This window comes from Triturus cristatus, chromosome 7 (assembly GCF_964204655.1).
Source record: "Triturus cristatus chromosome 7, aTriCri1.1, whole genome shotgun sequence".
Classification (NCBI taxonomy): Eukaryota; Metazoa; Chordata; class Amphibia; order Caudata; family Salamandridae; genus Triturus; species Triturus cristatus.
The window spans coordinates 252,867,308-252,894,023 of NC_140590.1; the positions used below are offsets into that span (position 1 = coordinate 252,867,308).

Here is a 26,716-nt window from a genome sequence, read left to right on the forward strand (position 1 = left end):
GCTGTCAAGTCAATGCTTATGGTTAAGTAATAAGAAGTACTTTCATACGACAAACCCTGGAAAATTATACTGCACGCGAGACACCAACTGTGCTAATTATGGGGTACCCAATGGGAAATACTCCCTGAATTGATTTGGGGCTCTCTATTTACTTGGCATTGGTATTTGACCCAATATGGGAGGCCAAAGTGTGTCCTACTGGAATGACTCTGGTGTGGTTTGCCCTATCCCTTATTCACAGTACTAGTTGAGCGGATAAGTACACTGTTCTCATCCAATGGGGGGGGGTAATACTACACGATCTTTCTGCCCTGTGTGGAATAGTATTTTATGTTATATTAAAAGGATTTAATCAGGGCAAACAATTATCCGGAGGTGTCAAGGCGCTAAGTCCAAGATCTTCCTACGTGTTACTGGACACGATGAGTACTGGCACCTGCAACCTTGGATAAGTCACAGCAGCACCAGTCAGCAACACACTGGGGGTCGTAAAGCTTGCTGTCATACAGATCTTGCATCTAAGGCCTTCCTCAGCACCAGTCTCAAAACAAGGAGATGCCGCTCTGGGTCATAGTGGTAACATTCGTCCTTGATTCATTTCTCTCAGGACTTGAAGTCTTTCTTGAAGTCCAACTGTATCCAACAGTCAAGTTAATTTTAGTGCGTTGGAACTTCTCAGTGCCAGGTCGCAAATGGAAATCTTGCTCCAGGTGGATTCCCAGACACCCTCAGTACAAGTGGTAATTCAATTTGGGGAGACACATCAGGCCTCAGAACCTTCTTGCAGTTTCTTGATGTGGGTCGCACCACATGTCGCAGTAGTGGTATCGCGAGCCCCTTCACAGACTTGGCATCTTCTGAGCTGCGTCCCCTTTATGCATGGCCACCTCCAATACCCTTTCTGTCTCTTCATCAGCTCTCTCCTTCAAAGTTAGTTGCAAGTAGCCCCATCTGGCAATCCAGTTGAATCTTCTCCAAGTCACTGTCTTGAATGTGGAAAGGGGAGTTAGTGGTCAGCAACCTGACCCAGAAGTTCACAAGAATCTCCTGGTCGTCACTGAGGAGGGACTCAAGGCAACGGGTCAGGAAATGTTTGCACACTGACTGAAAGTTTCTGACACACCTTTATTGTTGGACAGGCCACACAGAGGGCTTGCTTCCCCCCCCGCACGACAGGGCCCGAGCTCCGGCCCACCAGGCATACCCCCGTGACAAGCCCCTGTACGCCGTCTCCCGACGGACCCTCTGCCCTCGGACCTCTACTCATCACGGGGCCCAGCCCCACCGGCTTCCCCGGCCGGGTCAAGCCGCCATCTTGGGCCCTGCACCACGCGGCCGCGTGGCCTCACCTCGACCCTAACCCCGGACCTGGCCGGCCCGACATCCCGGCACCACCATCCACCCAGGAGGTGAGCGGACCACTTGGCAGGTCAATGGGAGAACGAAGCGTCAAGAGCTCTTCCCCCGCCAGGTGCCGATCGCCTCCAGCAGCCCCCAGGCGCTGGCTCCACCCCCTGCTGGGTGTCTGGACACCTTCATCCCGGACCCTCCGACCTCCAAGTGCGAGGGTCCGGACATCAAAGGGCACCAGCCCTATAACTAAGGCAGCTCCGGAGCAGGAAGGCAGTTGTATCCTGGAGTCGAGAGACACCGAGTGAACTCAACCCTGACGGTCTACTGGCGCTGCCGTAGCCCGCTCTTGTGAACCATCGTCCTGCCTGCTGGCGCTGCCGCGGCCTTCTGCAACCTTCATCTTCCTGGGACCTGCTGGCGCTGCCGCGGCCCGTTGTAACGACCATCTTCCTGGGACCTGCTGGCGCTGCCGCGGCCCGTTGTAACGACCATCTTCCTGGGACCTGCTGGCGCTGCCGCGGCCCGTTGTAACGACCATCCTCACCGGGACCTGCTGGCGCTGCCGCGGACCGTACATCTTCCGGGGACCTGCTGGCGCTGCCGCGGCCCGTTGTATCAACCATCCTTACCGGGACCTGCTGGCGCTGCCGCGGACCGTACTGCCTAAACACCAAGCTCGAGGATTGTGAGCTCGTCATCATCTCATCTGAACTACCTGATTGGTAAATAGACTGACCCGCTACCCCCTTCCCTACCTTACGAGACTCTAATCGAGGGGACCCCTGCGTCCAGACCTCCTTGTACCATTCTACCGTATCATAACTAAGTACCTATAAAGAACACTGAACCTTATCCGTGTGTGATCTCTGTCTGTGGGGGGGGGGGAAGTTACTTGTCTGTACGATCGCTGGAGACGGCTCTCCCCGGAGACCTCTCCCCCTGACCCCGGCCGGCCCTCCCGGTCCGTCTACCTTTTCTAACATTGGTGGCCAGCGGCGCGATCCGAATCAACGCGTAATCGTACAGAGAGTAGCTCACCCCACGACAAAAACACGATGTCGACCAAAGAGAGCAGCTCCACCGAGAAATTCCAAATGGAGAAATTAGAAGAATACAACCACCGCGAACTGAGACAATTTTGCATGGAACTTGGCATTGCTACCACCGGCCTGAGTACCAAGGATGATCTAAAGCGCGCTCTGGAGTCATGGACAGAAACGGGGGTCACAGGACCCTCCGACCAAAGCAGCGTCACACCAGACCAAACCAGCATCACACCAGAGGGGAACGCCACGGCTCCCGAGGAGCGGGGAACGGGCCTCCCGCAAGAGGAGATCCGAGAAAGAGACAGAGTCAGATTACACGAGTTGGAGATGGCACGACTCAAGATGGATGGGGAACTCAAGTTGGCTGAACAGAAACTTAACCTCGAGCAGATGCGGCTTCGAGAGGAACGAGAAGAAAAGCAGAGACAAAGAGAGCTGGAAGAGAAAAAAATAACGCTCGAGCACGAGCGCCGACTAGCGGAAATAGAACTGCGCAAACAGAATAAGGAACTGGGGGTGCCTGAGCGACCACACACCCCGGGGCCAAGTGAGAAAAAAGTTCACATCCCCAAGGATGTTGTCCGCGAATATGTCCGAGAAGACGACATACAACAGTGGTTTAAAGCCTATGAGATCGCAATGACCTCCCACCGAATCGACCGGAGTGATTGGGGAGCCGGACTTTGGGGGAGGTTTATCAACGAGGGTCGCGATGCCCTGCTGCAGCTCCCCGATCACCAGATGTCGTCCTACGACCACATGAAGGCTGCCCTCCTCACCCGCTACGGCCTCACGCCCGAGATGTACCGCCAGAGGTTCAGAGATTGCACCAGGATCCCAGGTACAACTTGGGTAGAATACGTGAACTATTTCAGCCGGGCATTCGAAGGGTGGATCAAGGGAAGTCAGGTCGCCACTTACGAACAACTCTTCAACCTTATGGTGTGGGAGCACCTGTCAAACAACTGTTTCGTCGAGCTCCGGCAGCACCTACTCGACAGTAAGCTGACCGACCCCCGGCAGCTCGCCGCCGAAGCTGACCGGTGGGAAAGCACCCGAGTGGGCCGGAGAGGGCCCCACGATCAGAACAGAGGCAACCAAGGCCAGCACCGTCCTCGGGGAGGAGGAGGGGGCCAGGGGCGAGGGAGAGACGCCTTACCAACAACACCCGTGGCCAGCACCCCGCCTCCGGCCGGCCGGGGCAACCCCCCGTTGCGGCCTGGGTACCGAGCCAACGTCACGTGCCACCGGTGCCAGCGACTAGGCCACTACGCCAATGACCCGAACTGCCCGCTAAATCAAACACCCAAGCCCCGCCAGGTAGCGGCCGCTGCCCTCGGGGAAGAGCAATCATCGGAGGGACCCGAAGAGTACGAGCCGGCCCAGCAAGGGTGGGAACCGGCCGCCATGGTCCTGGCATGCCTAGGGGGAAGAGACATGGTTCCGCGGGCTCCCCTACCCGCCAACACCCGAAAATACGGTCAGTGGGTGACCATTAATGGACAGAGAGCCGAGGCCTTGCGTGACACCGGCGCCAGCGTGACGGCCGTCCGCTGTCATCTGGTGAAGCCCGAGCAGATCCTGCCGAACATTCTCTGCCCCGTCCGCTCGGCAGATAACTCTGAGAGTATGTGTAAGATGGCCTGCGTCCCGTTTGAATGGGGAGGGGTCTCCGGCCTACTGAAGGTGACGGTCCGGGACGATGCCCCCGTGGACTGCCTCCTGGGGAATGACCTCGAGAGTTCCCCGTGGGCCACCGTCGAGAGAAGAGAGCACTTGGGGATGCTGGGCCTCCCGGACTGGGCCTGCATAACCACCCGATCCATGGCCGCCCGGGCCACCCCCCGATCAGAAGAAACCGAATGGCCAGCACCTCCGCCCCCGGTTGCCCCCGTCGAGGGCAACGGCGAGTCCGATTTCCCGGACCCGACTATCGAAGCAGGCGCACAACACCAGGACCTTCCGGATCTGGCTCAGTGGCGTCAAGAGGGGGGGCCCACCCAAGAACAGTTCCGCCAGGAACAAAAGACCTGTCCCTCCCTCGAGGGACTCCGCCAACAAGCCGATACCCAAAACGCAGGGGACACCCCCGGAACCCACTGGGTCTACTGGGACCACGACCTGCTCTACAGCGAGCAAAGAATCGCCGAGCTGGGGGCCGGTCGAGTTCTGGTGGTACCGCTCCGCTTCCGAGACTTTCTGCTCAACCTGGCCCACGATGTCCCCCTGGCTGGACACCTGGGCCAGGACAAAACATACAGTCGCCTGGTGACCCACTTTTTCTGGCCGAAAATGAGGAATGACGTCCTGAACCACTGCCGATCTTGCCCCACGTGCCAAGCCAGCGGGAAGAGTGGTCGGAAGCTGAAGGCCCCTCTGCAACCCTTCCCTGTGGTCACCACCCCGTTCGAGAGGGTGGGGATAGACATTGTGGGGCCTCTGGACCCCCGCACGGCACAAGGACACAGGTTCATCTTGGTACTAGTGGACCATGCCACCCGCTACCCCGAGGCGGTGCCCCTACGGACAGTGACAGCTCCGGTGGTTGGCCGGGCCCTGATGGGGATCTTCTCCAGGGTAGGCTTCCCCCGAGAAGTCGTCAGCGACCGAGGTACGAATTTCATATCTAAATACATGAAGTCCCTCTGGCAACAATGCGGGGTCACCTACAGATTCACGACCCCCTATCACCCCCAAGGGAACGGACTAGTGGAGCGTTTTAACCGCACTCTCAAGGGGATGATTGGGGGATTGGAAGAGCCTCTCCGTCGCCAGTGGGATGTGCTGCTCCCGTGCCTCCTCTTCGCCTACCGAGAAGTCCCCCAGAAGTCCCTCGGCTTTAGCCCTTTCGAACTCCTGTACGGGCACCCTGTGCGAGGGCCCCTCAGCCTAGTCAAGGAAGGTTGGGAGATGGCCCCCTTAACGACCCCTCCCGACGTCTTCAAATACATCCTGGCCCTACGAAACCAGACCCGGCGCTTCAGGGAGATGGCCAAGGCGAACCTCGAGGCCAGTCAGGAGGACATGAAGAGGTGGTATGATCACAATGCCTCCTCCGTTGAATTCGAGCCTGGGCAGCAAGTATGGGTGATGTCCCCCACCGAACCATGTGCCCTGCAAGACAAGTGGACGGGGCCCTTCAAAGTGGTCGAGCGTAAAAGCCCCGTCACTTACCTCATCGACATGGGGACCACCCGGAACCCCCTGCGGGTCCTCCACACCAACCGGCTCAAACCACACTTTGTGCGCTCCGAACTAAGCCTCCTGATGGCGACCGACAGTGGTACAGAAGAAGACTCCGAGCCCCTCCCGGATCTCTTGAAGACTCAGGAGAAGGACGGCTCCGTGGAGGGGGTCCGGCTCTTCGACGCCCTCACTTCGGAGCAACGCCAGGACTGCCGGGACCTCCTGCTGCAGTTCGCTGCCCTGTTCTCCCTCACCCCCGGGGTCACTCCTTGGTGTTTGCACGACGTAGACACCGGGGACAGTCCCCCGGTCCGGCACCGGGCCTACCGCGTACCAGATCGGGTACGGGCCTGCATACAGGAGGAAGTGGCCAAGATGCTCACGATCGGGGTCATCGAGCCCTCGGACAGTCCCTGGGCCAGTCCGGTTGTATTAGTTCCCAAGGCCGCTGCCCCCGGCACCGCCCCTGAACTGAGATTCTGCGTCGACTACCGGGGCTTGAACGCTGTCACCCGGACCGACGCTCATCCCATCCCCCGAGCAGACGAGCTGATCGACCGGCTGGGGGCCGCCCGCTACCTTAGTATCTTCGACCTAACGGCGGGCTACTGGCAGATCGGCCTCACACCCAGGGCTCAGGAACGGTCAGCCTTCTCCACCCCCGATGGCCACTATCAATTTAAGGTCATGCCCTTTGGCATGAAGAATGCCCCCGCCACATTCCAACGTCTTGTGAACCAGGTCTTGGCAGGGCTCGAAGAATTCAGCGCTGCCTACCTGGACGATATCGCTGTATACAGCCGCCACTGGTCCGACCACCTCTGTCACCTCCAAGAGGTCCTCCAAGCCCTCCAGCGGGCCGGCCTCACCATTAAAGCCGGCAAGTGCCAAATTGGCCAAGGGTCGGTGACCTACCTTGGGCACCAAGTGGGAAGCGGGCTGGTGGCCCCACTACAACTTAAGATTGCTGCCATCCAGTCCTGGCAGCCCCCCGTCACCCAGACCGAGGTCCGAGCCTTCTTGGGGCTCACCGGATACTACCGGCGGTTCGTAAAGGACTACGGCAGCATCGTGGGGCCCCTCACGGGACTCACATCCAAGAATCAACCGAAGCGGGTCCACTGGACTCCTGATTGTCAAGCGGCCTTCGAGGAGCTGAAGGCCGCCCTGTGCACCGCCCCGGTGCTCCAGGCCCCCGATTACAGTCGGGAATTTGTGGTGCAGACCGACGCCTCCGACCACGGCATCGGGGCCGTCCTCTCTCAGCTGAACTCCGAAGGTCATGACCAGCCGGTGGCCTTCATCAGTCGACGTCTCCTGGCCCGAGAACAGCGTTGGAGCACAATCGAGAGGGAGGCATTTGCAGTAGTGTGGGCCCTCAAAAAGCTCCGACCCTATCTCTTCGGTACCCACTTCCGGGTACAAACCGACCATCGACCCCTGCAATGGCTGATGCAGATGCGGGGGGAGAACCCAAAACTCTTGCGCTGGTCCATTTCCCTGCAGGGAATGGACTTCACTGTGGAGCACCGGCCAGGCCAAGACCACGCCAACGCGGATGGCCTGTCCCGCTTTTTCCGCCTCGACGAAGAGAGTCCCCAAGGAGATGGGTGACTCTCCCCGCCTTCAGCTGGGGGGGACGCATGTTGGACAGGCCACACAGAGGGCTTGCTTCCCCCCCGCACGACAGGGCCCGAGCTCCGGCCCACCAGGCATACCCCCGTGACAAGCCCCTGTACGCCGTCTCCCGACGGACCCTCTGCCCTCGGACCTCTACTCATCACGGGGCCCAGCCCCACCGGCTTCCCCGGCCGGGTCAAGCCGCCATCTTGGGCCCTGCACCACGCGGCCGCGTGGCCTCACCTCGACCCTAACCCCGGACCTGGCCGGCCCGACATCCCGGCACCACCATCCACCCAGGAGGTGAGCGGACCACTTGGCAGGTCAATGGGAGAACGAAGCGTCAAGAGCTCTTCCCCCGCCAGGTGCCGATCGCCTCCAGCAGCCCCCAGGCGGTGGCTCCACCCCCTGCTGGGTGTCTGGACACCTTCATCCCGGACCCTCCGACCTCCAAGTGCGAGGGTCCGGACATCAAAGGGCACCAGCCCTATAACTAAGGCAGCTCCGGAGCAGGAAGGCAGTTGTATCCTGGAGTCGAGAGACACCGAGTGAACTCAACCCTGACGGTCTACTGGCGCTGCCGTAGCCCGCTCTTGTGAACCATCGTCCTGCCTGCTGGCGCTGCCGCGGCCTTCTGCAACCTTCATCTTCCTGGGACCTGCTGGCGCTGCCGCGGCCCGTTGTAACGACCATCTTCCTGGGACCTGCTGGCGCTGCCGCGGCCCGTTGTAACGACCATCTTCCTGGGACCTGCTGGCGCTGCCGCGGCCCGTTGTAACGACCATCCTCACCGGGACCTGCTGGCGCTGCCGCGGACCGTACATCTTCCGGGGACCTGCTGGCGCTGCCGCGGCCCGTTGTATCAACCATCCTTACCGGGACCTGCTGGCGCTGCCGCGGACCGTACTGCCTAAACACCAAGCTCGAGGATTGTGAGCTCGTCATCATCTCATCTGAACTACCTGATTGGTAAATAGACTGACCCGCTACCCCCTTCCCTACCTTACGAGACTCTAATCGAGGGGACCCCTGCGTCCAGACCTCCTTGTACCATTCTACCGTATCATAACTAAGTACCTATAAAGAACACTGAACCTTATCCGTGTGTGATCTCTGTCTGTGGGGGGGGGGGAAGTTACTTGTCTGTACGATCGCTGGAGACGGCTCTCCCCGGAGACCTCTCCCCCTGACCCCGGCCGGCCCTCCCGGTCCGTCTACCTTTTCTAACATTTATACTCATGTTGCTCCTCGAATATTCCAGCAGGTCAGTTCTATGAACAATTCTGGAGAGCTCTGCCCTTTTGAGATTTCCATGTAGAATGTAGAATGTTCCAACCATGGTATTTGTGACAAATATGAACAGGAAGGCTGAGGGTCTCCTCCCAGGAGTAACCCTCAACAAGAGCACAACGGCAAGTGAAGCTGCCCCACCTAACTGCCTCTTAACTTGTGGGTTTGGTAACCCTTCTCAGATAAAAATAGGATGGGAAGGAGCATGTGGAACTCTTTAGCTTCAAAAGGGCCCTCTTTCTCCTTTCCTAATTTCAGCAATACTCCTATACTTGACCCACTGAAAGAGATCCCTGGAATGTTCCAATACTCCTCTATTTGACCCACTGAAAGAGATCCCTGTAATGTTCTGCGGGGAAGCCCTGCACTATACATCTTCTGTGTGGGATCTCTTGCCAAGCCTCTATCTTAGGCACCTCCAGAGTATGCCTGATACAAAATGGAACACACAATAGCTGTAGCCACTTGCACTGCTCTGCTCTCCACACAATCCTTCACATACAAGCAATGCAAATCCATGCAACATATACACACCTGTAGCGCACACCCATGCAAATATCCATACACCTCATGGATGGGCGAGCCCAGTCAGAGGCGATTGGCAGAACAATTTAAAAACAATTGGGTCGGTCCTTATAATGCTCTCCCAGATAGGTAACTGAAAAAAAGACTATCCTGCACTATATCACTTTGCTGCTACTACTCTCAGCCCTCTAGAGTCCACGGAGAGGACAGTAGTCGCTGTCCTAAGATACGGCGGTGCTCTTGGTGTGCCCTACCAATCCAGTAGCCCTGCTCTGTGTCTCACTCCATATCATGGAAAGGCCTCAGCACACAGCCATGATTGTGGCATGTGCACATGTGGGGGGTCAAAAAGATTTCAGCTTGCTATGGAGAATTTGAGGCGGGGACACAATCTTTCCAGAGCCATGTAGGGACCCTTCTCCGTCCCAGAAGAGAGCATATATGGGCCCAGGTCATGGGTTCCATCTGCCTGTTTTTGTGCTTGGTGGAAGACGTGAAGTTGTTCCATGACCTGTCCTCGCACTATGACTAGAGACCCACCTTGTGCTGCTAGTCCAGGAGCCTGAAAGGCGTCTGCAAAGGGCTGTGCCTGTCTGGGGCAGCAGGCAGTCGAATGCCACTGTAGACTTTCAGCTGGGTGACATGAAGTCCATCCGTTGCAACCATGCAGTGTGTTCTCATCTGCAGGTTATCCAGCAAGAATTTTCTTTATTCAATGTAGATCATCAAAGACTGCCCGGCAGAGCGGACCTAGGGATCCCCTACTCCTCTCTATCTGGGAGAGGACCACTGACCGCAGAGTGACCAAACTGCTCTTTCCATCCTAAACGTTTTTCTGGGTGGCCTTAAAGACGGTTATGCAGCGTCTCTCTATGATGCCAACCTAATGAAGTAATGCCAACTACAGTCTTTCCTCATCTATTTGAGGTTAGAGACTGCCTCCTCTTTCCACCCCAGGGCTTCTGCATACAGTCTACCACCTATGCCAGCGCTGGAATGCCCTAGGATAGCCATGCACTATACAAATGTGCATAGAATAGAACAGGATTAGGGCTCAGGTTGCCTCGTCACTTCATGCAGTTCCCATGTGTCCTCCCTTTCTGACCCAGTTCCACTGCTGTGTCTTCAATCCCCAGAGCTTTCTTCAGCTACCAGGATGCCATTTCCTTTCGCCAAGGGCCACATCTGCACATCAACATGCCTTACATATCTGGGTAAAAATGCTATCTATTCTGAGAATGAGAGCAATTGATTCTTCTATTCTGAGAAGACTCAAACTGCACTAACCAGTTCCAGTGCACAAAATAGTGTTTGTTCCTAGGAGGAGGCTTAATTTGTTTTGCTACATTAGCTACAGAATGAATGCTCTTCATGATACTGCGTTTTGCCATGAGTGGCCATAGGTCTATTTCTTTCAGGTACCCTACCAATGTCACACAATCATCAGATTTCTCGTAGCGAAACGTCTCAATTTGAGGCTGATGCACATTCACCCCACACACATCCAGTTCCAATGAGGGGAGCCCTGTATTAGTTCCTCTTGGGGCACTTTGTCTCTCCCATGTTCCTTTCCGCTCCTGACTCAGATCCCACCCTGGTTACAACTCTATTTCAGTTTCTACCAAGGAGGCCACTTTTCCACAACACTAAAATTCGACTATATGTTCTTGGTCAGCCTATAAGAAATATTCAGTACTGCACTGGGTCAACCTATCAGAGACATTTACTTATTACTGTTGTGTTCAAACGTTAACAGTCACAATCCTGTATCTTCAGTTTTTCAGCCAATCAAAGGTTTTCACCTATCCATTAACAAGCTCAATCAACCTGCTAGCCCAGGGGTACTCACAAACTTTCTCTTGGGGGCCAAATTTACAGTGTGGTTTGTGGCCGAGGGCCGCACCTTGGGGGCGGGGTCATTGGGGAGGGGGCGGGGCTAGAGCAACAAAAAAAAACTGTGACCATGAGGTGGAACACAGGTCCCTGCAGCGGACGCCTTCGTCCACTGAGCCACCGGACCCGGCATACACATATCTCTCTCTCTCCCTCTCCCTATCTCCCTCCCTCCCTCCTCCGTCTCCCTCCCTCCTCCATCTCTCTCCGTCCTCCGTCTCCCTCCTTCCTCTGTCTCCCTCCGTCCTCCGTCTCCCTCCCTCCTCTGTCTCCCTCCCTCTCCCTCCGTCTCCTTCCCTCCTCCGTCTCCCTCCCTCCTCCGTCTCCCTCCCTCTCCCCCGTCTCCCTCCCTCCTCCATCTCCCTCCCTCCTCCATCTCCCTCCCTCCTCCATCTCCCTCCCTCTCTCCTTCTATCCATCTCTCTCCCTCTCTGTCTCTCTCCCTCCCTCTCTGTCTCTCTCCCTCCCTCCCCGTCTCCCTCCCTCTCCCCGTCTCCCTCTGTCTCCCCGTCTCCCTCTCTCTCTCCGTCTCCCTCTCTCTCTGTCGCCCTCCCTCTCCGTCTCCCACTCCGTTTGTCTCTTTGCCTCTCTGTCTGTCTCTGCCTCTATCTGTCTGTCCCTGCTCTGCCTATCTGTCTCTGTCTTTCCCTGTGTCTGTTAGTCTCTATCTCTATCTGTCTCTGTCTGTTTCTGTCTCTCCCTACTGCCCTCTGTCACCCTCTGTCTCCTTACCCGACTCTCACACCATGCTGTTCTCTTGTCATTATTTGTCACCTCTCCCCCTCCCCCCCACCCCACCCCCCCTCCGCTTGTGTGGCAGCTGAGGCAGCTTCCCTTCCAGGGCACACACACAGCCCCACCCGAGTACTTCACAGGTCTTTAAGAGACCATTTGCATGATAACGAGGCTTTGTTGTATTTCACCTCTTAGCGCCCCAGCAGCTCCACTCGGACTATTGCTTGAATCCCTGGGCCCCCACAGAGCAGAGTCTGTGTTTGCTGACACTGTTAAAAAAAACAAAAAACACCGGTACGATGTCTGAAAGGTCCACGGGCCGCAAAGAAAGGCTTGCCGGGCCGCTGGCAGCCCGCGGGCCATACTATGCGTACCGCTTTGCTAGCCTATCATGGGTCATTGTTCGAAACCTCCATAAGGCAGAGTCAGCCAATCACAAGTCTCTACTTGTACCCATTCAGAGTTAGGAGGTCATTTAGAACTTGGATGACGACCCTTTAGCCAGTCAGTGGAGGCCATCGTCTCTGTTCCATTGGCAGAGGGTTGGCTGGCACACTTTGACTTGCCTGCCTGCTTGTTGAATCTCACTGCTTACAATACCTTCATCCTTATGACGGAGGCATTGTAGGTACAGTGTAGATTGCTGAGTGAGCCCATGGGGGCCCCGCTTAGCAAACATTTTTATTTTCTAAAAAACCTTCAAAGAGTTTTAGAAAACAAAAAAAGCAATGGCAATGGTGTGCATGGAGTTTTCTATCTGCACGCCAGGTTCATAGATTGATCCCCCTGTCCGGGCACACCATGCCTCCAATGGAATCCATGAACGAGGAAGTCCAGGTATGGTCATCCTGCTCTACATAGGTCTGAGTGACCCTTCCAGTGACCCTGCAGCCCAGTAGTGGGCAGGCAGGCCAAAGGTTTTCTGCGTGCAGAGCCAGTGGAAACTCTGTGATTCCTCCGCCTCTTACTGGGCTGAGAGAAGCCAAAGGGAATCTGAGGAGTCTGCTGTCTTTTGGCTGATCCCACACATCCATGAAACTCAAAATGCCCCCCTCGCCCTTAGTCTGTGCAGGGTATTACTATTCCTACACTCATGCAGAGTCTGAGTATGAAAAATTAATTTACTCTTCATGCACCTGATTAAACAGTAGTGTTCTGCGTATGTAAAATTAATTGACTCTTTATGCACCTGATTAAACAGTAGTGTTGTAAGAAATATTTATTTTCCTTACAGGGCTAATGGAAAAGCACTTGACAGTTGTTTAGTATTCTGGTGCTGAAATAGTTTATTTTAAAATAAATGTCTCCAATATACATTTAGAAATAGTGTAGACTTAAAATAAATAAAAGTAATAAAGAACAGAAGTGCGTGGTATTAAAGAACCCCGGGCCTTAGCGACAAATAGGTTTTAAACAGAATAATGTAGTGTTAAACAGGATCAAACCAAACTACTGTTATTGTGAGACCTTTTCTCTATCCTTGTACACACACACGGGAGTGGGGGTGAATTTTAACACGGAGGTAAGTGCCTTCTCCTCACAAGGGGTTTAGGTAGAAAACGAATATTGTCTTTGCCCTTCAACTATTGATTCAGTGGGTACTGTCATTCCACCATGCCGGGGCACAGGAGCCACCTTCTATTAAGGGTAAACGTATTCTTTGAGTGTACCCCCTTGTTCTATTATGGAATTGTAAGCAAATACTTGAGGCTCTCTCTGTGAGCATGCAGATGGTTGAGTTCACCTAGAAAACAAAATGACAAATAGGCAAGCTCAAGTAGATAGATCAGAGTTCCCAACCACAGTGCAAAACCATTGATGCAAAGAATGTAAACCTTATCGTCTACCCCGACTCAATATAGAGGCACTCCCTTTATCTTAAACAGTGTTCTCATCTGATGCGAGTGGCATCCCTAAATTCCTTCAATGATTACTATCCTCTATCCTCCCCTTTGTGATGTTAACACACCACACTACTTGTGGTTCGAGTGGCATTGCCTGGTTAAATAAACTTGGGCTGTGTACTCTCCTGGAAATTCGGATACCCTATTTCAGCTGGTCTCTTTAGTCAAGACGCCCTTAGAATATCCTTGTGAGCATCTTGGTTTCCATTATCTGCATTGCTGCATTGCTCTTCAGTAGGAACCTCCTCCCGGCCAACCTTGCTGTTGTTCAAAACTTTATTTAGACCTGATGATGACCTCTATATTGCCGATGGGGCTGGAAAGCCATTGTCACACACAGCTAGGCTCTTAGACCATCATTTCTGGATATTACTACTGAGTTAAGCGTCTGCAGTTTCAATGTACACACACTGTTCACGCTCGCTGTTTTTTTAACCGAGATCACAATTTGACAACTATATTATTTTTAATATAGCAACCAATAAAAACATGGCATCATTTATTTCAATTGTTTGTTTATGATGCTGACTCGTTTAATATAACCTTATTGTATTGATAACGCCACTGTTTTATTTACTTATCCAGTAAAATTGATAGATTATTATTTTCAAAATGAGCCGACAGTAAACCCGCCAGTTTTTAAAGATACTACTGAACGGATATACACCCAAAAAAAACACACTTTCTGGGTGAAGTTCTTTGTTAACGCCAACTTTGGTATAAATCTGTTTTGCAGGTTTTACTCTTTCTTTCAGCAACAATTCCTATAGGAGCTGAAATAGGAAATTAGGCACTTTTTCACGACCGCTGTGTCTTTTTTTCCGTGGACGGATCTTCACAAAATGAGGAAAGCTGAAACCTAGCTCAATGAGTTAGTAGACTGGTACGTTTTCTGCCAATCTATCCACAGGTTGAGAAGTTATAAGCAAAACAAACATTACTTTTTCAATGGAAGCAGTCTCAACTAAAATATGATATATATATATATATTTTTTTTTTTTCCTGAGGCTGGCAAGATATTCACAAATTTGCAGTACGTGAAGTCATTGCTAGAGGTCTCCCTCTTGAGTCAGATGCAAAATCCATAAAGTAATTTTACAAAGCTGCAGTACTTCAAGTGGTGATCTCAAGCCACAACCAAATGGTTTCCTCAAACCTGCAGTACCTCAAGTTACTACCAGAGGTCTCCCTGGAGTCAGATACCAAAGCCAAGATTTTTTTTGTGAAGCTGCAGTTCCACATACGTTTATTAGGTGTTCCTCTTGCGTTGGATCCAATTGAAGTCTCCATAAACCTGTCGTACCACAAGCGATCATGGCTCCACATTCAGTAACAACATGGCAGAGTGTGAGGTGTGGTGGTGCCAGAGGAGGTATGGAAGGCCTACTCCAAGTAGTATACTCAACTGATGGAGTATGCAGTCCAGAATGTTTGTCCATGCTTTGTAGCTGTTCTGGTCAACTAGGTCTGTGACTCAGTGTGGATCCATTGGTCATATCTTGTACTAGCATTTCAGTCTCTGAGTTGGGGCAGGCAGGCAGTTCTGGGGCCAGATGCTGAAGTTCTTTTCATGTTGAAGGATCCTTTTGGTCCCAAAGGAAACCATGGCCCATCAGATCAAACTTATCTTCTGGTCTCTGCTGTAGTGAAATGAGCATTATACAACTCTAATATCAAAGAAGCACTTTTCAGTTCAAAGCTTGCTCTTCAGAGTGCTCATCTCCAAATTATTGTTCCAATGGAGCAGGACAAAGTAAAATAATTTATGTATGCCATATGCAATCTTGTGCTTAGCAGAACACAATCCCAGATGTACACAATTGTTAAAAAAAGGCATGCCTCTTACATTCTGGTTATATCATCTAAGGTTTAAAACCATCCTTCTGTGGTTCATTTTTAAGATTCCATCTTTATACACACTGAAGAGCATCTTGAAGACAACTCTCCAACAACAAACATCTTTGCAGGACGTTGTTGTACAAATAACGCACAAGTTATGTGGTAACAAAGGTGCATTTTAAGATGCAAAACATTACATCTTTAAAAAAAAGTAAACTGTTTGTAATTTTTCAGCCATTTTGGAGTAACTTCTGCTTTGAGAAGACTGCAATGTTGTGGGTCAGCATCAGGACTAATCCGGCAGCAAAGTTATGCAGGGATATCATCCTTGAGTGTCTCAACCCCAAAAAGACTTTGGGCTAGATGTACAACCATTGATATTTGCGACTCGCAAATTGCATTAAATTGCGAGTCACAAACATCAATGTACAACAGTGTCAGAGACACTGTTACCAATTCCTAATGGGGTCGCAAATTGCATGCCTCATGCATATTAATGAGGTGCTCACAATTTTTTTTTAAGAGCAGCCAATTTTCCTTAAAGGAAAACGGGATGCATTTAAAAAAAAAAAAAGAAACATTTTTGTTTCATTTTTTAAGGGCAGGTAGTGGTCCCTGGGACCACTGGCTGCCCCTCAAAAATATTTTCCCCTGCATTCACAAAGGGGAAGGGGTCATCTGGGGACCCCTTCCCGTTTGCGAGTGCTTTACTACCCGTCTATGAAGGGTGGTAGACTGTGACTGTTTCGCAACCGCAATTACGGTCACCAAACAGTCTTACATAGGTAGGGCTCAGACTCGCTATTAGGAAGGGACGTCCTTGGGACGCCTCTTCCTAATAGCGAGTCACTAATCCTATTTAGCGAGTCGCAAATAATTTGCGAGTTGCTCAATAGGGTTAGTACATGGCCCATTTGTATTTTGCATGAGCAAGCGGGTACCAAACCATTTGCGCATGCAAAATAGGGTCGTACATCTGGCCCTTTCTCCGTTCCATGGTTGAGTTATATCCAGGACACTATAGTAACTCTGGGATTGTCTTTTTAGGTCAAGCCTAGACAGCGCTTGCGCGGTCTGCAAGACATGTTGTATTGTATTCTATGTGTATTAAAAAATTAACTGCTTTCTATTGGCTGTTGGCTGTGCCATTCAAAAATTTAGTAGCCTTTGTATTGGTGTTGGGTTGTAAAAGTCCCTCCCTTCTCTCCTTCTGGTGATTTCACTTAGTGAGTATTTAGTTTGGCTATCACACTGTGTAGCGTGTGATGTCCCCTGTTTACAGAGAAATGCATCATTTAGCAATTATCCTTATCGTAACTGCAGTCTGACTTCCATTCTGACCTAAAGAAGCTCTGTGGGTTTGATTCTGTTTCCGCGTGCATCTGTTAGCAATTATCCTTATCGTAACTGCAATTTCACTTTGATTCCGCCCTAAAAAAGCCCTGTGCCGTTGTTTATGTTTTAACGTGCATCTGTTATTGTTAGACTTGGCATATTTGGCGTGGTTTCCCCTGACTTTTTGCCTCTACCTCCTGTATTTTTGATGCTGTGCTGGATTTAGTTTTTGCTGGTTTAGATGCTTTGGGAACTTTGCCACTGCTGATCAGTGTCAAAGTGCCAGTGCTCCCTAGGTAAATTGTTATATTGATTGGTTATCCCTGATTGGTATATTTGTTTCACCTGTCAGCCCCTAGTAAAGTGCACTGAGTGTGCCAGGGCTGGTGATTCAAATGCTACTAGTGGGCCTGCAGCACTGATTGTGCCACCCACAGGAGTAGCCCTAAAATGGTGTCACAGGCCTGCCACCGCAGTGCCTGGGTGCAGTTGCTAACTGCTATGCTGACCTGACCAGTGTCCACACTGGCCAGGCCTAACCCTTCCCTTTCTGTTCACATTGGACACCCCTATGGAAGGCCCTAGGTACCCCCCTGGGCAGGGTGCAGTGTATGTGAAAGGTAGAGCATGCATTGGTGTAGGTGACATGCTCTGGTAGTGAATTACAGCCATTTTCGTTTTTCACTATTGAAAGGCTATCTTGCCCATAGGCTATAGTGGAGAATGCTGAGTATAATGTTTACCTGCATATCTTCCCATAGGAGCAAGATAGAAAGCTAAAGTCTGGAATCCCTGAACTCAGAATTTAATAACACATCCTTTAGGAAGGATGGTTTTTAAATCCTGTTTGTGAAAACAGCACTTTTAGAAGGTGGCTGTTTTCCTTTTCTGCCCTTTCTGTGTGCCTTGGCCTGTTTGTAAATTGACTGTCTGGTTTGTGAGTGACAGGGACAGGGGTGGCTCCCAGAGGCTGAATGAGTCAGCCCAGGGCTGAATAGGGAAATTCCCCTGTAGATGGGTGGGAGGAGTAGCACCTGGGCCTGAATAGGGCTGTGCCTGCCTTCCACAATGCTGGCTCCACCCCCTGCTGGGTGGCTGATGGCCCTGCCCCTCTCGCTCAAAGGAAAGAAGACCCCAACTAAATAGAGTGCTCCAGGACTGGCCAGAACTGGTTCTGACTAGGCCAAGTCCCCTCTGCCTTCAGAGGACAAAGGATTTTGGGGTATAAGTATTGGGACCCAGACTACAGAAAGTTAGATCATCCTGGAATCAAGAAGGAACCTCTGCCAAGGAGAAAGCTGGAAGACTGAAGAAGAAGGACTGACCTGCTGTAAGGCTGACCTGCAGTTGCTTTGCTGCTAAGGAGAGAGGAAGGACTTTGCTGTGTGCTGTGTCCCTTGGCTTGAAGGAATCTCCAAGGGCCTGAGTAGACCTGGCCTCCTGTTAAGAAGTCCCAGGAACAAAAGGACTTCACCCCCAGCTTCCCCCTGAACTCTGCTGTATGAGTTTGTTGCAGGGATTCTGCGTATGCACAGAACTATGCGCAGGAAACCAGGACCTCACAGAATTGTGGTGTACCAGAAACTCCCCTCAGAACCAAGAACCCCATATCCGACTAGCTTAGTGTCCCATTTGTTAGCCTAGATCTAGCTAGGAGGTCCCAATGTATAGACAAACCAGAACATGCGACTTAGATATTTTCTCAGGAGTGGTGGGAATCCGAACTACCTGTTTGTACTTATTTAGCAGTCCACAACCGAATAATACAGACACGGTAAAGTTTAAAGAGTTTATTTTATAAACCTCATGTCCTAAGATGCAGTACTTTGGCTAACACTAGCAGACAAATGGTTAAAATCAGAACCATCAGCATTGTTACAATACCATACACAATGAAAGGAGCAATCATAATAATAATGACAGTGGTATGCAGCCACACTCCTTTCTCTAACAACTAATAAATTATTATTAGACTAATAGAAGGTCTCTTAGGCTAACAGGGGGGACCCCATACCGTATAGATCAGCTTAGTGGAATCACATCAAAGGATCAGCTAGGTCTCTCATGCATCAGCTCTTCTGTTCGAATGAATTCTAAGACATTCTGTACTGTAATATTAAAGACACTTGTCCTTCAGATATTGGCAGCTGCATGTATGATATGTCTAAAAAGTGGTACGATCAATCTGAACACAACACTCTGCACCGTCTAGTGTCCTAGACTTGTTCTTTACATGATGTACAGACGAAGGTCGCAGCACACTGATAAGAATGTTAAACAATAAACTGTTATCCTGTAAGGCAAAGTCGAGTAAGCATTTCTAAAATGAATAACATATAACAACAGTGTCGCGTGCAAAGCAGCTGGCTTTCTAACAGTTGGCTCGGTTATGCTAACTTAGTGTTGTAAATAGGGAGTGGCTAACCCACACTACACCGCCCTTTGATCGAATCACTAACCACTAGGGGCGCACTTATCAAGAACACAGAGTTCAAGTGATATAGAACAGAACCAAGGGCGTGAACTATAAGTCCATATAAGGTAAGTGTAAAGTTCGAGAAGAAAAAAAGAAAAAATCGTGGAAAAAATAAAAACGATGTCCCAGAGAAAAAACCTTCAAAAAAATTTTATAAAAAATTGACATCTATGGATGCATTCTGTCTTGACTATGTGAAACAGTTAATCCATCAAGGTATATGCACCGTACGTTGCAACAGCTTCCAAGAGGAAGTCATTGGAGCGTTCCGCAAAAGTATCTGCCATCCAATTTAGTAAGGGAAAGGAACACACGTGTTCCTCAATTATCGGAGCATCCAGCACCATAACAGGAACTCTGTCAGCATCCTCGAGATAACTTCGTTCAAGGAATTCAATAGCGGCACCCAAAGCCATGAACCCAATTCCAGAACAAGCAAACTCATGATCCAGTAACGGACACATTCGTTTATCAAAATCCGGGTCAGTTGACACCAAGTTTGACAGACACAAGTCCAGAGCCCATTGGAAGGGACAATCTAGGCAATGAAAGGCAGGCTGCACACAGGTAAAATAAGCAAACCGGAATGACAATCCATACTTGACGCTTAAGGTCGCCAGAGGTAAAGTTCCGTAGTAATCAAGCATCTGGCTACGAAGACGTAGCAGTCGGAGCATTCCGTCTTGTAACCCCAGGTGTGCAGCCATAACGAAATGCGCAGAACAACAAGAGGATCCCGGCCCCAAGAGCTAGTAGCAAGGGAAACCCTCCGAAGACACTTGAAAAAACAGAATGTAAAAACGCGGGGATCACACCAAAAATAGTTTGGAAAGATGTCACGAGGCCTGAGCCGACAATTTTAAAAAAATGAACAAGGCCAGTCGTAGACGAAGCATTAAAGATAGTCTGTATCAACGTTCCAAAATGTAGGGGGAGGTCAGTATTTAAAAGAGCTTGTACTTCAGTGCGTGTGTTTGCTATGTGAAGAAGAAATGTTTCACGGGATGAAGTCAAAGAAACTTCTTCCCGAGACAAAAGAGCCCTTATTCTACTCATCCTGTTGAACTCTGCGTTCAAGGTTGGAATCTCCGGCCAGATAGATATATCGAGCCTGCCGTGCAGGGGCGGGAAAAGGACGTTATTACAGCAAACCACCCTTTGTGAAACGGTGACTATGTAAGGAATACCCACTAGCATCCCACAGCAAGCTTCATTATTTAAAAGCAAATAACTACCGTTGGCAAGCAGCTTAAAAGAAGACGTTATAACCGGCATCGGAATACCTTTTAGGACACAAGCTAAATTAGGAGCGTGTATATTGCAAGCGCCATGTAATTGTATATGTCTACAAACCACAGAATGATCAGGAGCGGAAGTGCACTCTTCACCTTTCAAGTAAACTTCCTTGCCATCCCTCATCTATATGTGAAAGGAAGTGACCAAACTTCGTGCAGGAAGGCATTACCAAGCTGTTCATATCTGCCTATGGCATAATGCTTCATGCACGAACTGAACTTAAACCTTGAGAAAGGCAACGTGATCAATCCGTGTACAAGCCACACAGCCGAATTCAACTCAGCAATAGAAAAAGGTAATGGTTCTAGTTTTTCAATGTGCAGTAATGCGTAAGTGGCGTCTTTCATCGACATAAACTGCTGTTTATCGGTCAAATTAAAAGGAAGGAATAACGAAGACGTATTCATGTAATCCCAAGGGACTTTTCCTGCTTTTAATGTTTGCAAGGTCCATGCAAACTGCATAATTGAACGCAACTGATTTTGACCATGATATAACACAGACACTTCATCTTGCACAATGTCTACGACAGATGAAACAATATTATCTAATGTATAAATTCTAGAAGACAAGGTGTTAATACTATTATCTATAACAGCCAATACTTTCTCCATATTGGCCTGGTCAATAGCACGTAGCCTGGAAGCAGCTTCAATTTGCGATAACTTCCAAACTTCATTGTAAATAGCATAAACCCATCTCTTGGACCTGCCACTCGCAGGACCTTTAACAAAATCATTCAAATCTATTTTGTCATTTAACCGTGATAAATGAAGCTTAACTGAAGCTAATGTGGAATGTTGCAAACATGACTGGCATAACTTACCTACCGAGTAGGTAGTTACCGTGTGTGATGATGGAAAACGAGGGTCTACTCTAAGCTGTGTATACCCTGGTGTCAAATCCAGAAACCGTCGTTGACAGGAATCTGAACCCGTCTGCCATACCAACCATCCTTCGGGATTTACTGCTGAAATATTGAAGGTGGTGTTGGAGACGAGGGACTGCAACATAGTAAGGGACAGATCTGTGTGATTCGCCCAATTAGGATAAGCACCCAGATCCGGGATTGTGGGTGAATTCAATTTTTTAGATATTGCCAATTCAAAACAGGTGGTCTGAAAAATAGTTGAATTAAAAAATAACATATGATTTGGGATAAGACAGGCACGATGCAAAGCTTCTGTTCCTTGTACCTGCCACGGTTTAGTTCTCCAAACCGATTTAAGATCGATAGTAGCTTTCCAGAGGTCATAACCTCCAATAGCCAATTCATCCATAAAGGATTTGGAATATAATAATTTGGTGTGTGTCAGTCTAATTTCAGAAGCTGGTTCTACCACCACCTTAAAATAAAAAGAGGCAGGGTTAGACAAAGTAAAATCCGAAAAGTATGTGAATTTTTTCACTAAAGTGGCAGAACTGCCAGGCATAGGGACAGGACAATGTTCCCACTGAGTGAAATTAACAAAATTTCGAAAGGTATTTGCCCTGTGTAAGAAATGTGTGCCATAATGTTGATAGCAAAGTTGTTCATCGTAATTTGCATTATTTAAATATAAATCCTCAGCATTAAATGCAGCATAATATTTCAAATCAGAAAACAGTGTTTCTATCGCGTGCACATCCCAATCATCCCATCGGATGTTCTGTTTAACTACATCACCCATAGAAACACGAAAAACAGTTGGTACATTAATCACTTCGGTGGGACCATGAATTTGAAAGTTCACAGCATCCCAAGCAATTCCATCACGTACAGGCCAGGCGGTGATGTTCACAAAAGTCTGGTCCCTTTTCATGATGTGTGATGAGGAATGGGGGGCTAAAGTTCCATCAATTAAGCGAATTGTAGATCGTTCATTCAGGTAGTGTCCATTGATCAATTTAAAAAACACTACCACAAAGCCTATTGAAATGAACAAAAAAATACTTATTAGCACCAGCCAGATGTAAGTCCAAGGTGCAACCAAAAAATGTCTCTTGAACCAGGCAAAACATTTAGAAATTTTGGAAGGGGCAGTGGAAGTCAATGATTCAGTTTCAAAGGAAGAATGTGACTGGGCAATTGTTGTTGAATGTAATAGAGGCAAAGGTACTTCTGTTGGATAAGCATACTCAGGATCATCAGGTAAACCACCAGCATTAGATGGCATAGAAGGACCAGTAACTGCAAGCATCTCAATGGAAACTTCAGGCAAGATGGTAGAGGGTGGCACCACAACAGAGTTTCTCAGCATCGAAGGGCAAGAAACTGAAGGTGTCATACTATGGAGAATCGGCCACCCTCTGTAGCTTGACATTGTCAATCGAGATGTACCTGTTATCCTTGCGACCAGGAAGTGGAGGTAAAACAACTGTACGCGTACCCAGGACTCCAAGCACCGGGACCGGTGCACGATAAGAGGGGCCGAACTCCTTCTTGTTCTCCACCTTCTCACGGACCAGGTCACCAACTCGAGGTAGCCAGCCGACTACCGGAATCTGGAGCGCAGCTTCGGAGGTAGAGGGTACGTGTCCTTTCGCTAGAGTGTCTCTGGCTTCTTGTAGATTCTGCAATACAGCACAGTGGTCATCTAGGTCAAAAGGGGCGGCTGCTGCCGCCATGTCTAGACCCTCAAGGTCCGGGACACTCATTCTCACTCCAAAGAGCATCATGTACGGGGTCCTCCCACCCAGATACCTTCTAGGGAGATTATTAAGTGCACGTTGTATGTCATACAAGTGGGAGAGCCAGTTCCGGCCTGTACCTAATACCCTCGCTGTCAAAGATTGCTTTAGGTCACGGTTCATCCGCTCCACAACACTATTGCCCTCAGGCCGGTATGGAGATGAAAATTTGACTTGGACCCCCAGTTCTCTCATGGCCTCCTTGTACGCCTTTGAGGCAAACGCAGGACCCTGATCAGAATGAAGGGTACCACATGCAAAACTCCCTATAAAGACACGCAAATCCTTGATGACAGTTCTGGCATCAGCACTCTTTTGTGGCCATACCCACAGTAAACGTGTGCACGAATCAACTGCAACCAAGATGTATTTGTACGCAGTATCAGAGGTAATAGGACCGCAGTGATCTAAATAAACGCACGCAAGTGGTTGATTAGATATATGCAACTGTGTTTGTGGTGGACGCGCTGCAGAAGAAGGTTTAATCTGCTGGCATATTTCACAAGTAAGAACATATGCCCGCGCTTGTTTGTACAAACGGTACCACCAGTAACGTTGTTGCAACAGAGATACAGTAGCCGACACTCCGGCATACGCAACACCTTCGTGAGCTGCTGATATCAAAGAGTATCTACGGTCCGCGTTGGGAATCACCCTGTCACCAACGTCGTTAATCCTCACTAACGGGACGTTATCAGGACTTAAGCGATAATGGTATCGAGAAGGGAAACCTTTCGGAAAAGTCGTCCCGGTCTCGGAAGCAGCAATAGCTGCCAAGATGTCATCATCGATCTTACTTTTGGATCTTGTAACTGCTGCTACTAGATATGTTGCCACTGGTGTTTTTGCTGCCTCGTAGGCCAAACTGTTACCGACAGCATGGACACCAACTCGTTGGTGACCAAGAGTGTGAATTACATTCACGAGTGGAAGCATTTCTTTAAGTGCTGCCACTCGAACCCAAAGCGTTTTATGCTTTATTGTGCTACCTTTGGAATCATGGAAATCATACTGAATCCAAAAATGTAGATTGTCATTGTAAGATTGAACACAATAGAACGAATCACACACCACTAGAGTGGGGATTCGAAGATCAGCGTGCTCTAGTGCAAGCACTAGAGCACGAACCTCAGCCAACTGTGCGGTACAATCGCCCAATGTCTGTATATGCACAGCTTCAGATTGGAATTCTCCATTCACGAAAGTACCTACAACAATTGTGCAGGCAGCTGAATAGGCGTGCTTCGATCCAGTTGCGGGTTGCGCAGACCCATCAGTGTAAATGACACAACGGTACTCCTCAAGTGGGCGCAATGTCGAAGGAGTCGGATGAACGAATTCATAATCCAAAAACTCCTGAGACTGCAACGCCGCGTCAAAGATATATGTGACGTCTTGCGAAGCTAAGGAAGTTGCCCATTGTATCCACCTTGGATGCAAAGCCTTAGAATTTGGTACACTAGCCTTAGTGACTGCCTCTAGAGCAGGGTACGGTGTTACCACCAGCATGTGCTTTCCCTGTGATAGCGCTCATTCTTTTAGGATCGCCATCTGAACTGCTGTCAGTACTTTTTCGACAGCGGAAAAGCGCACCTCAGCTGAAGTGTACAGATGAGATTTGTAAGCAATGGGGACGGTGTCGCCCTCATTGAAAGTTAAGTACGTGAAACCCACTGCGCCTGGTACAATTCTAATGACCAGGTTAGTGTGGTTATCACGAGTTTGTAAGTATTTTGAAGCAAGAAGATCAGACTGCAAAGTTTGTAATGCAGCTGTATGCTCTGGCAGCCAGCATGATTTGGTAAAAGTAGGTTGTACCAAGGCATAAAGCGTCTTGATACGCTGGGTATAATCAGGAATGTAGGTTCGACCGAAATTCAGAAAACCCAGCAATGATTGTAATTTCTTCAGCGTTGTAGGAGTACAAAGGCGTGCGCACTTCTCAAGGAAGTGTGGAGCCAAGCCGCGACCCTCATCGTTGAGTTCGTACCCCAAAAACAACACTGTGAGCTCGGCAATGTGGCACTTCGCAAAATTGAATTTGTATCCGAAGTCTGCAAACATAGTAATTATGCTATCCACGCGAGCAAGGTGTGGAAGCAACTCGTTGTCTGTTAGATAAATGTCATCAACATACGAGTATGCATCCGAGTCCATATACTCTAAGAGCGAGACCACTCGAGCAGCGAAGACCCCAGGGCTGTTCTTATAGCCCATAGGCAGCCTATTACATTTTCTTTGTTTACCGCCCGAGGTAAAAGCCGTCCACTCACTACTTTGAGGGGACAGGTTATGGCTGTAAAAGCCATTGGAAATGCCAAGTGTGGTTTTAAACCGTTTTCTCACAAGACTATCGACGAGAGCCGACCCGTGAGTTTTCTGTACCGCGCACGTCCGGCAGTGAGAGTTTAAGTGCCGGTAATCCAAAACTAGGCGGTACGACCCGTCAGGCTTCGTCACAGTGAATAAAGGGTTATTCATAGGTGTCACACAAGTTTCAATTACTCCCTGATATTCCAATTGTTCAAGGATAGTCGCGACGTGAGATCTAGCCTCGCGACGCATGGGATATTGGGGTTGAGGCTGGGGATCGGACCGCAATGGAATCGTATGGTCAGGAGAAATTTTATCCCAGCCCACTTGATTGCGATACAACGCAGGCGCTTGCACCTGTGCCCACTCCCCGGCCAACCTGTTAGTATGTTCCATAGGCACCATGTGCCCAAAGGCGGGGAGGATCACCACCTCCCCTCTAGGAACATCTAAAATGAAAGCCGGAGGCCAATCCTCCTCCGCCAACAGAATGTCATAAGTGGAGGACAAATTATCCCAAAAAACTACTCTAATTCTACGATGTATGTCACCCTCTAGCTTAAGGATTATGTCAAACATCCTTTCAGGGGGGGCTACGCGAGTATCAGCAGTTTCAACACTCACATATGTATCAGTTGCTGTCACCTCCAGATACGGACGCTGTGCTTGCCGCACTACTGTAACTTCCGCTGCGCTGTCTAACACCGTTAGAGCCCATGTCCGGTTCTGAAGCAGTGTCCGTACCATCTGAGGCATATCTCGAAGTTAGGGCAGCAACTTTCTTTTTCTGAAACGGAGGTCTTTGACGCGCAGCGTCGTCCTGCTTGCCTTTTACGTCAGTCTGGCGGGGTTGCTCACGACCTTGGGCACCCTTTCCTCTTCCACGGTCTCCGCCACCGGATTGTGAAGCCGATGTTTCCTGTGAAGAACGAGGAGAGCGTTCAGAAACCTGAAATCTATCAGGTGACTTAATATTAGAACGATCGCGCAAATCATATTTACGTTCAGTTGACGACTGAACTGGCGAAGCAGAACGCGACCTACGCTTTTGTTGCTGTTTTCCCTGTTTTTTGGTTCGCCAACTTTCCTTCGGAAACTTGGGCTTATCGTCTTTTGTAGACGAACTCACCTTAGTCTGCTGTACTACATCAGGAATCTTAACGGTGGGTTTCACGCCTAGGGCGCTACGTCCCACCATTCCGTAGGCTTTTGCAATAATTTTTGCAAATTCCCTG

At 49.8% G+C, this 26,716-nt stretch overlaps 1 pseudogene; it reads right to left on the reverse strand.

Moving 5' to 3' along the window:
* Positions 1–912: 912 nt before the first annotated feature.
* LOC146809331 (uncharacterized) lies at positions 913–26,237 on the reverse strand (annotated as a pseudogene).
* Positions 26,238–26,716: the final 479 nt, after the last annotated feature.